Source organism: Bos indicus x Bos taurus, chromosome 9 (genome assembly GCF_003369695.1).
Source record: "Bos indicus x Bos taurus breed Angus x Brahman F1 hybrid chromosome 9, Bos_hybrid_MaternalHap_v2.0, whole genome shotgun sequence".
In the NCBI taxonomy this organism is placed as follows: Eukaryota; Metazoa; Chordata; class Mammalia; order Artiodactyla; family Bovidae; genus Bos; species Bos indicus x Bos taurus.
In genome coordinates this window covers 32,416,663-32,431,546 of record NC_040084.1, presented here as the reverse complement: position 1 = coordinate 32,431,546, position 14,884 = coordinate 32,416,663, and the positions used below count along the sequence as shown (strand labels likewise).

The 14,884-nt window shown below is 39.2% G+C and overlaps 2 long non-coding RNA genes across 3 annotated transcripts in view; one reads left to right on the top strand and one right to left on the bottom strand.

Annotated features, from left to right (window-relative positions):
- The window catches only part of LOC113898195, an 82,266-nt gene that overhangs the window by 4,991 nt on the left and 62,391 nt on the right, over positions 1-14,884 (top strand). The gene's annotated exons all lie outside the window — the stretch shown is intronic.
- The window catches only part of LOC113898196, an 84,517-nt gene continuing 80,199 nt past the window's right edge, over positions 10,567-14,884 (bottom strand). For both annotated transcript variants that reach the window (XR_003512571.1, XR_003512572.1), the window contains exon 2: positions 10,567-10,910. This is a non-coding gene — a long non-coding RNA (uncharacterized LOC113898196). The remainder of the gene's footprint in view (positions 10,911-14,884) is intronic.

Sequence of the window (14,884 nt, the reverse complement as noted above, 5' to 3'; positions counted from 1 at the left end):
ACCTGATTTTTCAAGGGTCAACCATATACTGAATTGAGATTTCCAGCCACATCTATGATACACCCAGTATCCATGGTTCTCAGAATGATTAAAATTAATCATAGCAAAAGATTGAGAGACTGAGGACTACCTAACCATTATTAAGGCCAATGTTATAAACCAGCATGTTTTTGTTTCATTGGGATAGTAAGTAAAGACCATAAGGAGAATCCTATTAATACACATTCTGACATTATTTGCTTGCTTGCTCAGTCGTGTCCTGCTCTTTGCAACCCAATGGACTGTAGCCCTAGGCTCCTCTGTCCAGGGGATAATCCCAGCAAGAATACTTCAGTGGGTTGCCATTTCCTCCTCCAGGGGATCTTCCCAACTCAGGGAGTGAATCCACGTCTCCAGAGTCTCCTGCACTGGAAGGTGGATTCTTTACCACTGAGTCACCTGGGAAGCCCAAGACATTTATTATTGAACTTCAATATTTTAGTAATTTTTCTTAGTAGAGATAATACAAGTAATGAAAATAGTGACTGTATATGCTTGTGTGTGTATATATGTGTATAAATACAGTTGCTTAGGTGAAATTTGCATATTTAATGTTTTGAAAAAGGACTTTAAAAAGAGGAAAATAGGACTAAAAATTTACTGTCAGATCTGTATTAAATTCCTCATTTGAAATATTGCATTAAAAAGACATTATTTGAAAATAAAAATATATGTTGCATTCATAAATCTTAAATTCTTTGGGTATAAATCTCTAAACTCATTAAGTTTAAACTATCTTACATGTATTTTTCTTATATAAACGTATCATATTGAGCAAACAACCAGTGAACAAAGAAGTGATGTAACAATGGATATGTGATATTTTAAAATTAGGAAAACATATGGTACATAATATAAGCAACCTCAAGAGAGTGTAATGTTTACAAAAAAATAAAATTTCAAAACCAACAAAATGTAGAAAAATTAAACCAACCAATAACAACTGAAAGAGTTCCTAAAGAACAGTTGCCACTTGATAGGAACTTTGTGGATGAAGTCTGAAAAATTCCAAGGTACAGATACTTCTGGTGTATCAAAGGTGTGACAAGGACTATGATATATAACTTCTTCCAGATCACAAAAATGACAAGTTACTAGATTTATTATGTGTTGTTGTAATCTCAAATAATAATTTAAAATAATGAAAAAAAGAAAACTCAGAAACTTTTTCACTTGATGATGGGTTTGAAAATTGCAATCGGATTCTTAGCAGATACATTCGACTATACAAAGGACTAATGTTCAAGCTGAAACTTCAATACTTTGGCCACCTGATGCGAAGAGCTGACTCATTGGAAAAGACCCTGATGCTGGGAAACATTGAAGGCAGGAAGAGAAGGGGATGACAGAGGATGAAATGATTAGATATCATCACCAACTCAATGGACATGAGTTTGAGCAAACTCCAGGAGATAGTGGAGAACAGAGGAGTCTGGCATCTGTAGTCCATGAGGTCACAAAGAGTCAGAATGACTTAGTACTCAACAACAATACAAAAGTGAGTAGAAGAGATATAGGTTAATTAACCTGTCTGTGGATCAGTTTCCTTATCTTTAATTTGTGGATGACAATAGTAACTACCTAATAGGACATAGCTGTGAAAAGAAGAGAAGCAAAAAGCAAAGGAGAAAAGGAAAGATATACACATCTGAATGCAGAGTTCCAAAGAACAGCAAGGAGAGATAAGAAAGCCTTCCTCAGCGATCAATGCAAAGAAATAGAGGAAAACAACAGAATGGGAAAGACTACAGATCTCTTCAAGAAAATCAGAGATACCAAGGGAACATTTCATGCAAAGATGGGCTCAATAAAGGACAGAAATGGTATGGACCTAACAGAAGCATAAGGTATTAAGAAGAGGTGGCAAGAATACACAGAAGAACTGTACAAAAAAGATCTTCACGACCCTGATTATCACAATGGTGTGATCACTCACCTAGAGCCAGAAATCCTGGAATGTGAGGTCAAATGGGCCTTAGAAAGCATCACTGTGAACAAAGATAGTGGAGGTGATGGAATTCCAGTTGAGCTATTCCAAATCCTGAAAGATGATGCTGTGAAAGTGCTGCACTCAATATGCCAGCAAATTTGGAAAACTCAGCAGTGGCCACAGGACTGGAAAAGTTCAGTTTTCATTCCAATCCCAAAGAAAGGCAATGCCAAAGAATGCTCAAACTACCGCACAATTGCACTCATCTCACATGCTAGTAAACTAATGCTCAAAATTCTCCAAGCCAGGCTTCAGCAGTATGTGAACCGTGAACATTCAGATGTTCAAGTTGGTTTTAGAAAAGGCAGAGGAACCAGAAATCAAATTGCCAACATCTGCTGGATCATAAAAAAAGCAAGAAAGTTCCAGAAAAACATCTATTTCTGCTTTATTAACTATGCCTTTGACTGTGTGGATCACAATAAACTGTGGAAAATTCTGAAAGAGATGGGAATACCAGACCACCTGATCTGCCTCTTGAGAAATCTGTATGCAGGTCAGGAAGCAACAGTTAGAACTGGACATGGAACAACAGACTGGTTCCAAATAGGAAAAGGAGTACGTCAAGGCTGTATATTGTCGCCCTGCTTATTTAACTTATATGCAGAGTACATCATGAGAAATGCTGGGCTGGAAGAAGCAGAAGATGGAATCAAGATTGCCGGGAGAAATATCAATAACCTCAGATATGTAGATGACACCACCCTTATGGCAGAAAGTGAAGAGGAACTAAAAAGCCTCTTGATGAAAGTGAAAGAAGAGAGTGAAAAAGTTGGCTTAAAGCTCAACATTCAGAAAACGAAGATCATGGCATCTAGTCCCATCACTTCATGGGAAATAGATGGGGAAACAGTGGAAACAGTGTCAGATTTTATTTTTCTGGGCCCCAAAATCACTGCAGATGGTGACTGCAGCCATGAAATTAAAAGACGCTTACTCCTTGGAAGGAAAGTTATGACCAACCTAGATAGCATATTGAAAAGCAGAGACATTACTTTGCAACAAAGGTCCATCTAGTCAAGGCTATGGTTTTTCCTGTGGTCACGTATGGATGTGAGTTGGACTGTGAAGAAAGCTGAGCTCTGAAGAATTGATGCTTTTAAACTGTGGTGTTAGAGAAGATTCTTGAGAGTCCCTTGGACTGCAAGGAGATCCAACCAGTCCATACTAAAGGAGACCAGTCCTGAATATTCATTGGAAGGACTGATGTTGAAGTTGAAACTCCAGTACTTTGACCACCTCATGCAAACAGTTGACTCATTGGAAAGGACCCTGATGCTGGGAGGGATTGGGGGCAGGAGAAGAAGGGGACGACAGAGGATGAGATGGCTGGATGGCATCACCAACTCGATGGACGTGAGTTTGGGTAAACTCCAGGAGTTGGTGATGGACAGGGAGGCCTGGCGTGCTGCGATTCATGGGGTCACAAAGAGTTGGACACGACTGAGCGACTGAACTGAACTGAATAGGACATTTGTGCATATTAAATAAGTTAATACTTGTAGTGTGCTTAGAAAAATGCATGTATGCACCATATATTAGTTACACCAACATACAATCTAGAAATGGAGTCCTGATATACCTCACCAAGAAAAAAACAGCATTGATGCGTACAGTGAGGTTGCTGCTAAGTCGCTTCAGTCGTGTCCGACTCTGTGCGACCCCATAGACGGCAGCCCACCAGGCTCCCCCGTCCCTGGGATTCTCCAGGCAAGAACACTGGAGTGGGTTGCCATTTCCTCCTCCAATGCATGAAAGTGAAAAGTCAAAGTGAAGTCGCTCAGTCATGTCTGACTCATAGTGACCCCATGGACTGCAGCCTACCAGGCTCGTCTATCCATGGGATTTTCCAGGCAAGAGTACTGGAGTGGGGTGCCATTGCCTTACCTTGTATCAGAATGATATATCAGAATACTATAAAGTACTGATTGATAGCTTTTCCTGACCCTTTGGGGTTACTAATTATTTCAGGTTATGGTGAAATGATGCACTTTTGCAAAACATTTACCAAATTCTTTGGGTCCAAGTTCATAGAAGACTTCATTCTAGGCTCTGATTCCCTGAACTTCCCATGTGGATGTTTGCTCAGCTACTGGGTTTCCTGTCTCTGCTCAAAACTACCAAAATAGCAAAAGAAAGATTAGGGAGAGGTGGCTGGGTGGTATAACCAGGCCAAGAGGGTGAGGACACGTCATCTCAAGCCCTTGATTCCTTAGAGATACAGAAAAATGGAGAAGACTCTTGAGAGTCCCTCAGACTGCAAAGAGATCAAACCAGTCAATCCTAAAGGAGATCAATCCTGAATATTCTTTGGAAGAACTGATGCTGAAGCTGAAGCTGAAGCTCCAATGCTTTTACCACCTGATGTGAAGAACTGACTCATTAGAAAAGACCTCGATGCTGGGAAAGATTGAAAACAGGAGGAGAAGGGGATGACCGAGGATAAGATTATTGGATGGCATCACCATCTCAATGGACACCAGTTTGAGCAAGCTCCAAGAGATGATGAAGGACAGGGAAGCCTGGCATACTGCAGTCCATGGGGTCACAAAGAGTCAGACACGACTGAGCAACTGAACAACAACAGAAAATGAGTCTTAACTATACCTTTGGCTCCAGGGTTGGGTTGCAATGGCTGATGAGAAAGTAGGTAAGATACGGATCACTTGAATAATGGAGTGATCCTTTGGGTGGGAGGTGAGACTGGAAAGAATTAAATTAAGCCAAAATATAAAGTTTAGTCTTCCAGGGACCATCAATGTTTACTTGAACTGCTTATAACTGATCTCTTTGTCAGTGGAAATTATTACAGTCACTACCTGGTCATGTTGGAGAAGACTCTTGAGAGTCCCTTGGACTGCAAGGAGATCCAACCAGTCCATTCTGAAGGAGATCAGCCCTGGGATTTCTTTGGAAGGAATGATGCTAAAGCTGAAACTCCAGTACTTTGGCCACCTCATGCGAAGAGTTGACTCATTGGAAAAGACTGTGATGCTGGGAGGGATTGGGGGCAGGAGGAAAAGGGGACAACAGAGAATGAGATGGCTGGATGGCATCACTGACTTGATGGACATGAGTCTGAGTGAACTCCGGGAGTTGGTGATAGACAGGGAGGCCTGGTGTGCTGCAATTCATGAGGTCGCAAAGAGTCGAGTCAGACACGACTGAGCGACTGAACTGAACTGAACCTGGTCATGCTGAGCCTATAGAAAAGATTCAAGGTCATTTACAGTGAAAGCAGGATAGCAACCTTGACAGTGTATGAAGAAACAAATTCTTCTGTGTCTTCCTTTTCAGACACCAAGTGTTAAGTGGAAGGAGGAAATTGTGGAGTTCAAGAAAGCTGATCATGCCTTCACTAAAGGCACACACAGTTTCCTAAGCTACCCCAATGGAGAAAGAGGACTGGTTTAATAACTTAAAATGTCCAAATGTTATGAAATTAGATTGGGATGTACTTAGTGGAAAGAGGGGTTTTCAGTAGATTACAGTTGGTCAGTTAGTGGGGGGAAAACCTTAGGGTCTGTACTGTCAATGATTTGAGAATTTTCACTAAACTGGTTCAATATTTTATGTAATCCTGAAAACAATGTCATCAGCAGCTAATAATAGCTCCATTTTAAAGATGGAGGGAAAAAGACCTGGAGAAGTTAAACAAATTCACACAAGCAGTAAAGGTAGAATTCAGATCTACCCTAAGGAACTTTCCCCATCATGTTTATTAACATGTTGCAAAACAAAAATTATAAGATTTTTCCTTCAGGTGCCATATGAGAAGGAAGAATCTAATTATAGGATTTCTGTACAGTGTTTAGGGTTCAGCCAAGACTGGAAACTATGTGACATTAATCTGTACTATTGTATGATTTTCTTTAGCTGTGCCCATCAGCTTAAGTGTAGGAATAAAGAAGGCAGATGGATAAACATGGTTTTGCATTGTGGGCACTAAGGAAAAGGGGCAGAGAATTTAAGGATATTGGCTGGAGAATGGATGAAGTGATGAGGAACATGGTCTAGCCTACCTGGAGAAAGCAGTGATGTCAAGAGAGGGTGAAATGTTTAGAGAAGGTGGAGGGAGTAGGGGAGTGAAAGTTTCACATAAAAGCGAAGAGCAGATATAATGAGAATAAGGGGATGAACAGTGGAAAGATAGGGTGTTACAGTGAACAGGTAGCATGTAGAGTTTAAAATTACAGAGGTGAGACAATACAGAAATTCAATTGATGAAGCAGTACTAACTAGAGTTGCTTCCCTCTGATTTCCCTTCAAGAAAGACCTTGATGTTCACCCACAAGGGTGGTCAGTCCACAAGCTGTTAACACATGAGGAGTCTGCCTCAGCTCTTGAGTGGAGGCCTCTTTTCCTGGAGAGCCCCAGCCCAGTGACGAAGCATGGCAGAGGTACTGGGGCGTACTAGTGTTTCCAATGCAGAACCCTTCCAATTACCAGCCTTTATTCTCTAGCTCCCCACTGGATTGACTGAGACCCCATCAGATATGCACTGCGGTCTGAGTCTTTCCTTTCCAATCCTATTTCCTGCCTCTTTCATCTTTTGCAGGTGTTATCTCTAATAAACGCCTTGCATCCTAACTCCGTTTTAGCATCTGCTTCCCAGAGAGCCCAACTGAAACAACCTGTGAAGATAAAGATATAAAGGAGTGGGTTTTCGTCTATGTATCTGTTTAAGTAGTAAAATGGGGGTTCTTGGAGCCTGATAAAAATGTTTCTGAGTGCTGTCAACCAAGAATGAGTAACCAGAAAGGCAGCACAGAGCAATGTGAATTGACTCCAATGATACAGATAAATGCAGAGGAAGACAAGATTGAGAGGAACAACAGGTTTGAGTGCACTCAGAATGCCACTTGGGCACACTTGAAACTCACTGGACAAAGTCCTCAATAGTCCTGCCTTGGCTGGTGCCGGTGGCGGCTCTCCCAATTAAACAAGTTTGCTGCTGCTGCTGCTAAGTCGCTTCAGTCGTGTCTGACTCTGTGAGACCCCATAGACGGCAGCCCACCAGGCTCCCCCGTCCCTGGGATTCTCCAGGCAAGAACACTGGAGTGGGTTGCCATTTCCTTCTCCAATGCATGAGAGTGAAAAGTAAAAGTGAAGTCGCTCAGTAGTGTCGGACTCTAGCAACCCCATGGACTGCAGCCTACCAGGCTCCTCCGTCCATGGGATTTTCTAGGCAAAAGTACTGGAGTGGGGTGCCATTGCCTTCTCCGAAACAAGTTTACCACTATCCAAAGTGCTTCCAGAAGCAGACTACAGACTTGGGCAGCTTATTGAGTTCACTGAGGCCCACAGAATTTAATTAACTAATTAAGAGTAGTTAATAGGTTACAACTTCACCACTCAAATAATTTTAAAACATTAAGACAGTTTTCACGGTAATTTTGTTACTTCTAGGTGGTAGGTAGTATTCAATTCAATAGCTCTATTAACTTCGGTAAGTTTTCATTCCAAAGAGTTTTCCTATTTTTCTTACACAATAGGAGGATGTAGGGATCTCAGGAACTGTAAATAAAGCTAATATCACTAAAACAACCCCTAGAGTGATCTGGGTTAATTTAAAGAATGGACACATTGGCTAAAATGTCAATGGAATTTTAACAAGTATTATAGTCAGAAAACAAAAGAAAAGTCTAGCTATAGTTTCTGGATTTATGGTGGAACTAATTTCTTTGTTATTCCTTCTGATTATAAAAATAATACATATTAAAAACCAAAAGAAGATAGTACATAAATGTTCATTACTTACTCATTTAGTAAATATTAATATTTGTTGAATATCTAAGTAGAGCAGGAAAAAGTAGGGCTAGGTGTAAAAGTTTGACTTACTTCACTATAATGCCTTATAGCTTTTTAATTTTCTGTTTTATAAACATACATAGATATTTATAAGGTGAGGGCTCTTTGGGGGTTTTTAAGCCCAAATTATCTCTCAGAAAAGATGGAGTCACTTTGTGCTCCAGTCCTTACAAGTCCCTAATATTATGGTTCACTCTTACTTTATTTTGATGAACAGCATACTGATTGGAGAAGTCATCTAGCTTGATGTAAATTCCATCTGTAAACTCTGGAGCCAGTATTTTTTTTTTTAATAGATAATTTTAAAACAGTAAAATGTAGTACAATAATGACCACATTTTAGTAATCATAAATATATGTTGAATGTGAAAGTGGACAAAGCAACATGTTTTGTGTTATGGTTAAGCAATAATGTGTTGATATTTAATCTTTTCACTTATATCTGAAAATTTTAACATATCACACTGTCCCAAACTTGGGACACATTTCTGAATGTGTCTTGAAAAAAATGGGGATCACCTGATATTTGGACATATCTAAACTAATAAGTTAAAATTAATTCATTTAAATTGGTCTACTTTTTACTCCACTTTGAGCCATAGACAAGGTATTTCTAAACATACATAATGTTTTATAGTGTTATTTAGGGGGGATCTATTTTAACATACTACCTAAAGCTGAATTCAGAAGGAATAACTTCTTATAGACTTTTCTTTTTTTTTTTTTTTTTTTTTTTGCTTTTGTCTTCCAATTTTATTTTATTTTTAAAATTTACATAATTGTATTAGTTTTGCCAAATATCAAAATGAATCCGCCACAGGTATACATGCGCTCCCCATCCCGAACCCTCCTCCCTCCTCCCTCCCCATACCATCCCTCTGGGCCGTCCCAGTGCACCAGCCCCAAGCATCCAGCATCATGCATCGAACCTGGACTGGCAACTCGTTTCCTACATGATATTTTATATGTTTCATTGCCATTCTCCCAAATCTTCCCACCCTCTCCCTCTCCCACAGAGTCCATAAGACTGTTCTATACATCAGTGTCTCTTTAGCTGTCTCGTACACCAGGTTATTGTTACCATCTTTCTAAATTCCATATATATGCGTTAGTATACTGTATTTATGTTTTTCCTTCTGGCTTACTTCACTCTGTACAATAGGCTCCAGTTTCATCCACCTCATTAGAACTGATTCAAATGTATTCTTTTTAATGGCTGAGTAATACTCCATTGTGTATATGTACCACAGCTTTCCTATCCATTCATCCGCTGATGGACATCTAGGTTGCTTCCATGTCTTGGCTATTATAAACAGTGCTGCGATGAACATTGGGGTACACGTGTCTCTTTCCCTTCTGGTTTCCTCAGTGTGTATGCCCAGCAGTGGGATTGCTGGATCATAAGGCAGTTCTATTTCCAGTTTTTTAAGGAATCTCCACACTGTTCTCCATAGTGGCTGTACTAGTTTGCATTCCCACCAACAGTGTAAGAGGGTTCCCTTTTCTCCACACCCTCTCCAGCATTTATTATTTGTAGACTTTTGGATCGCAGCCATTCTGACTGGTGTGAAATGGTACCTCATAGTGGTTTTGATTTGCATTTCTCTGATAATGAGTGATGTTGAGCATCTTTTCATGTGTTTGTTAGCCATCTGTATGTCTTTTTTGGAGAAATGTCTATTTAGTTCTTTGGCCCATTTTTTGATTGGGTCGTTTATTTTTCTGGAGTTGAGCTGTAGGAGTTGCTTGTATATTTTTGAGATTAGTTGTTTGTCGGTTGCTTCATTTGCTATTATTTTCTCCCTAGACTTTTCTTACAACTCAATAATACTTAAAAGTTTTTAAAAACCTAGAATAACCAATTTGTACTTTTAGTACACTTATTGAGATCTTTTAAAAAATGTTTTCTGCACCCTGAATTGCCAATTACTGAACTGCAAAACTGCAAATGAAAGCACAGAAGAGCCACCCGAACATCAAATACATTCATTATCATAAGTGCTTATAGAGAATCTGAGATGAATTAACAATGAACAGAGCATCTAAAATTAAATTCACACTCCTTCCTCATACATATATTATGGATGATGACAAAATAAATTATAAAAGATATATATGATATACATAAATTTATATGGCATTTTCCTAATTGGGATATTCCATGTCTTTACCTAATTAGGTACTTATTTTTTTTTTCATTACAGATAACCTCCTAATGAAGTTATAGAGCCTTAGTAATATTGGGCAAGTTATTTATACTGTGAAAACCACTGAAAGATAACTATTCTCAACTAACACCAGAAGATAGTGATAGGATTTATTTTCAGAATCTTAAAAAGATATACAATTTCAGCAGGACGCACCTATAGAGACACTAAGGAGGTCGCAGATGGACTGGGAGCATCTGACCGGTGTTAGAGAGAACAGAGCCAAAGGCATTATCCAGAGAATTCTGCACGGCGGTTGCCTGAAGGCTGCTGCCTTCTTTGCTCACCCTGGAACGTCAGTCTGGTTCTGGCCCAGGCCCAAGAGCTCAGTTTCAGATCACAGCGGGCTTAGGAGCACAGTGCACACTGGAACATCTAATCCCACCCGGCTTGCCCTAAAACGGCCCCTGAATTCACCCGCCCGCGGAGCCTGCTGCCTGAAGCTGCTTCTAGAAAACCGAAGCATAGAAGATCAACACCACTTTTGCTCTGGGTTTGAGTTTGGGCTTTACCGCATCATTTTTTTTTTTAAGGAACTTTCATCCTCATACCATCTCTTTGGACAGATGGCTTAACATTTCTTAGAGGAAATGAGTCTTAGTTAGCATTGTGTTTAACATCTCCGTGTGTTCAGGGCAGAGGTGGTTATCATCCTGTAAGTACCTGCCTGATACAGGAGAAGCCGGTACCAGACGCTGTCGCTTTCCTGTTACCCTTTCATCCAGGGGTTCTGATGAATTTCCTTAGAATGTTTGGTTCGTATGGGCGTTCTCCTGCTTAAAGAGGTAAACTTTGCGAGAGTTTCCAGATGGCTTTCTCCTGAGGTGGCTGCCGGCTCCCGGAGAAGGTCCGCTGAGGGAGACCTGCAAAGAGAGCCACAGTGAAGCTCGTGCCTCGATCCCTTTTCACAAACTGGCAGAAGGCCAGACCCAGAGTATTGCTCCAGGGAGTCGCTGGGAGAATTGGCAGATTGCCAGGTGAGGGGCAGACGGTCATGTATAAAGTCATGGTTTTTATGGATTCCCAGTAACCCGTACCGCCACTTACCTGAATCCTGTGGTTTCTGGGAGAAAAAAAGGACCAGATTATTCTCACATTGGAATAAAACCAAAACAAACACTGGATTTAGGTTGGTGGAATCTATATTGGTCGTTTCAAAAATACTTCGGTATTTAGTTCAGTAAATAGTCTTTGTATGATCTTGTGTCCGTAACACACCATTCCTGAGCCTTGAGATGTTTTTTGCTGCTCAAGCTGCCATTAAGGGTCCCTCCATCTACTATGCTCTGGGGGCTTTGTCATGTTGCCTGTGACTGCCTCATTAACGCCTAACCCATCTTCTGGTTTTCTTAAATATAAGAAGAATGTCACTTGATGTGAGAGATCAGAATGTTCAAAGAAAAAAATGAGTGAAATATGAGACCTGAGAAAACTATGACTACCATAAAATGTCACTGTAAAAAATGTTCTTGTAGTTTAAGATTTATATAAACAGAACTGATATTTATGTATGTGTCCTATTAATGCACACCAGAGTAGATTGTAATCTATACCCATGGCACTTTTTTCCTAGCCTTGAAAAAAACAATGAAAACCAAGGTTTCATGAAATATAGTTTATAAATACATTTTATTAAGACATTGTTTTTCTTTTTAAATTAAATTTTTATAAATCATGAAATTTTAATTTAATCTTACTCCAGCTAACTGAATGTTTACTCAGGATCATTAGGGGTTACTTTAGTTAGAATACTTAGGGCTCATGCATTCATGGACCGAAAATTGGGTGCAGAAATTGCTTAAGATCTTCTCTTTGTCTTATTTTTAAAATAAAATTTTAAAAATCAGAAAAAAGTAGTACCAAACATAGATATGTTAAATCTCTAACCATGTAAATACAATATGATTATATTATCTAACTGGTAACAATTTTTGTTGCACTTAAAAATATATCTAGTTTTATAAAAAGAAATATTTCCTATAGGATATTTAGAAACTAAAGGAAAAGAAAATAATTATAAATGGGGAAAGAAACTGGAATCTATCTATAATGATTGAGTTAAAGAACTGTGCTAAAACCACCTCATAGGCCAGTCATATTGTATCATGAAACAGCTTGTTAACTTTCAGAAGTGATGGGGCTGCAGCCTAGAAATGCTCAGTGCAAGGTGCTGGTACCAGAGATGCGAGCTCAGACACACACAGCTCTGCTCCCTGCTGGATGTGGACCTTTCGGGCTCAGTGTCCTCATTTATCAGCAGGGATCACTGCAATGCTATCTCATAAAGCTGTCATGAGAATAGGATCATGTTTGATAAAGTGTTTCACAGTTGTAGGTAAGCTAATCTTTTTATGAGGGACAAGGAGCAAGCAATCCAAAAGAGAAACTAGAGTAATAATGAAAGGTAGTATTTAGTGCTGAGCATGATGCCAAGAATTTTACCTGAACCATAGCATTTAATTTTCATAGCAACACAGACAATTGGGGCTTCCCAGGTGGCACAGTGGTAGAGAACCCATCTGCCAATGCAGGAGATACAGGAGACCCATGTTCGATCCCTGGGTCAGGAAGATCCCCTGGAGAAGGGCATGGCAACTGACTCCAGTATTGTTGCCTGGAGCATCCCATGGACAGAGGAGCCTAGCGGGCTACATACAGTATATGGGGTCGAAAAGAGTCTGACATGACTTAATGACTAGAGAATTGTAGGAATGATTTTATCTCCATTTTCTATCAGTAAACCAAGGCAAGGAGAGGTCCAAGGACACATAGGTAGTGAGAAACAGAGTAGGAATTTAAGGCCAGATCTACCTGACTCTAGAACCTGAGTACTTTCATATTAGCTATGTCATAGGAAAGAGTTTAACTTCATTACTAATCAAAGATTTAACAATTAAAAGATATGGAAATGGAAATGCAAAGGGATGATAAACTTCCAATTCTGGCTGTCTCTGCAGAGTGTTGGCATAGAATTGGGAAAGGGGTACACAAAGACTTCATCCATGTATATATTTTCATAGAACTAGTAAAAAATATGGAAATGTATTAAGATTTGTTAAACCAGAGCCATGAATTAATATTTTTCTCCAAACTTTTCTGTATATTTGAAGTCATAGTAAATAATTAAAACAGTGAACCAATTTCATCCTTTTTTGTTTATATGAAGACTAAGTAATTAAAAAATAATTCCTGTAAAAATTTGGAGAAACTGGTATTCTCATTTGCTTCTGCTGATATAAATTGGTCGCTCTTTCGGAAACCAATTTGGCAATATGTTTCTAAAACCATAAAAATAATCATACTCTTTGGTTCAGTGATCTTCCTTTTGGAATACTATCCCAAGAAAAAATTATCAAACTATGCATGCACACACACAAAAAAACGCACACACTGAAAAAACTACATGCATAAATACGTCAACTGCTGTATCATAATTGTTTAGTCACTAAGTCGCATCTAACCCTTTTGCAACCCCATGGTTGCAAGCCAGGCTTCTCTGACCACTGGATTTCCCAGGCAAGAATACTGGAGTGGGTTGCCATTTCCTCCTCCAGGGGATCTTTCTGATCCAGAGATTGAGCCTGCATCTCCTGCATTGGCAGGCAGATTCTTTACCACTGAGCCACCAGGGAAGCCCAGTATAATAGTGGACTATAATTAACAATCTAAAATTTTAACAATAGTCAATATTATGCAGGCTTTAAAGGAATATTTATGAAGGCTTATAGCAATTAACAAAATGGTGGTGAAGTAACATTAGTTGCAAAACTTCAAAATGTGAAATTACATTGCCACTGGAATTAAATTAGTGAAAGAGGAAGCATAGAAAAAAAGTTTAGGAAAAACACCATAAAATGATGAGTACAGGACTAGTGTTAAGATGATGAGATTATGAACAGTTTTCTTTCCTCTCATCCAAATTTTTGATAATATTGATCTCTGACATATTGTTTTCATAATGTAAAATTGTTACAGGATACAAACCTAGCTTTGGAAATAATGATATAAATTTGAAAATAAACTAAAATTCAAGGGAGAGGGACTTTCCTGATGGTCCAGTGGTTAAGACTTTGCCTTCCAATGCAGGGGGCACTGGTTTGATCCCTGGTCAGGGAGCTAAGATCCCAGGTGCCTCATGGCCAAAAAACCAAAAATGGAAAACGGAAGCAATTTTGTAACAAATTCAACAAAGATTTTAGAAAAAAAAAAAATGGCCCAGGTCAAAAATATCTTTAAAAAAAATTCAAGGGAGAGAATGAAGAGTTCTAAGGAAAGTTGTAGACCATCCACTATCAATGCAGGAGTTCAGAAGAAGGGGTGTTCATCAGGCTGGGTTCTTTAGGAGGGCTTCCTGCAGGAGTGGCTGTCAGTGAGCTTCAATAATGGGTCAAGGAGGGTGAGAACTGGGAACTAGAAAAGGGCCTAGGGAAGAGGGCATGCAAGCTTCGAAAGTAGAAAGATGTGAGCTAATGGCAGCACTTCGTGTCATGGAATATTTTATTTTCCATTTTTATCTGCACATTTTTTTGAGAAAATGTGGTGACTTTTAAAGTTGTTATGGTTGAATTAATTCCACAAAACAACTGGTTGTAGAATCATAGCAACATAATTATGAGTTGTGCTTCTGGCTCCAAATCTTTCATCTAAAAATAATTGCAATGACTACATCTTAGGAAAACAAGGCCATTACCTATTCTTGTGCTCCAGCTATCTTGGTAGTCACTTACTGGAAAATGGATCATAGATAAAATAGCTCCATGTTTTTAGAACCCTGCTTGTCACTCTTAACTGAGCTGATTACTGAAATAATTTTTAAACTTTCCATCTATAAGCTTTC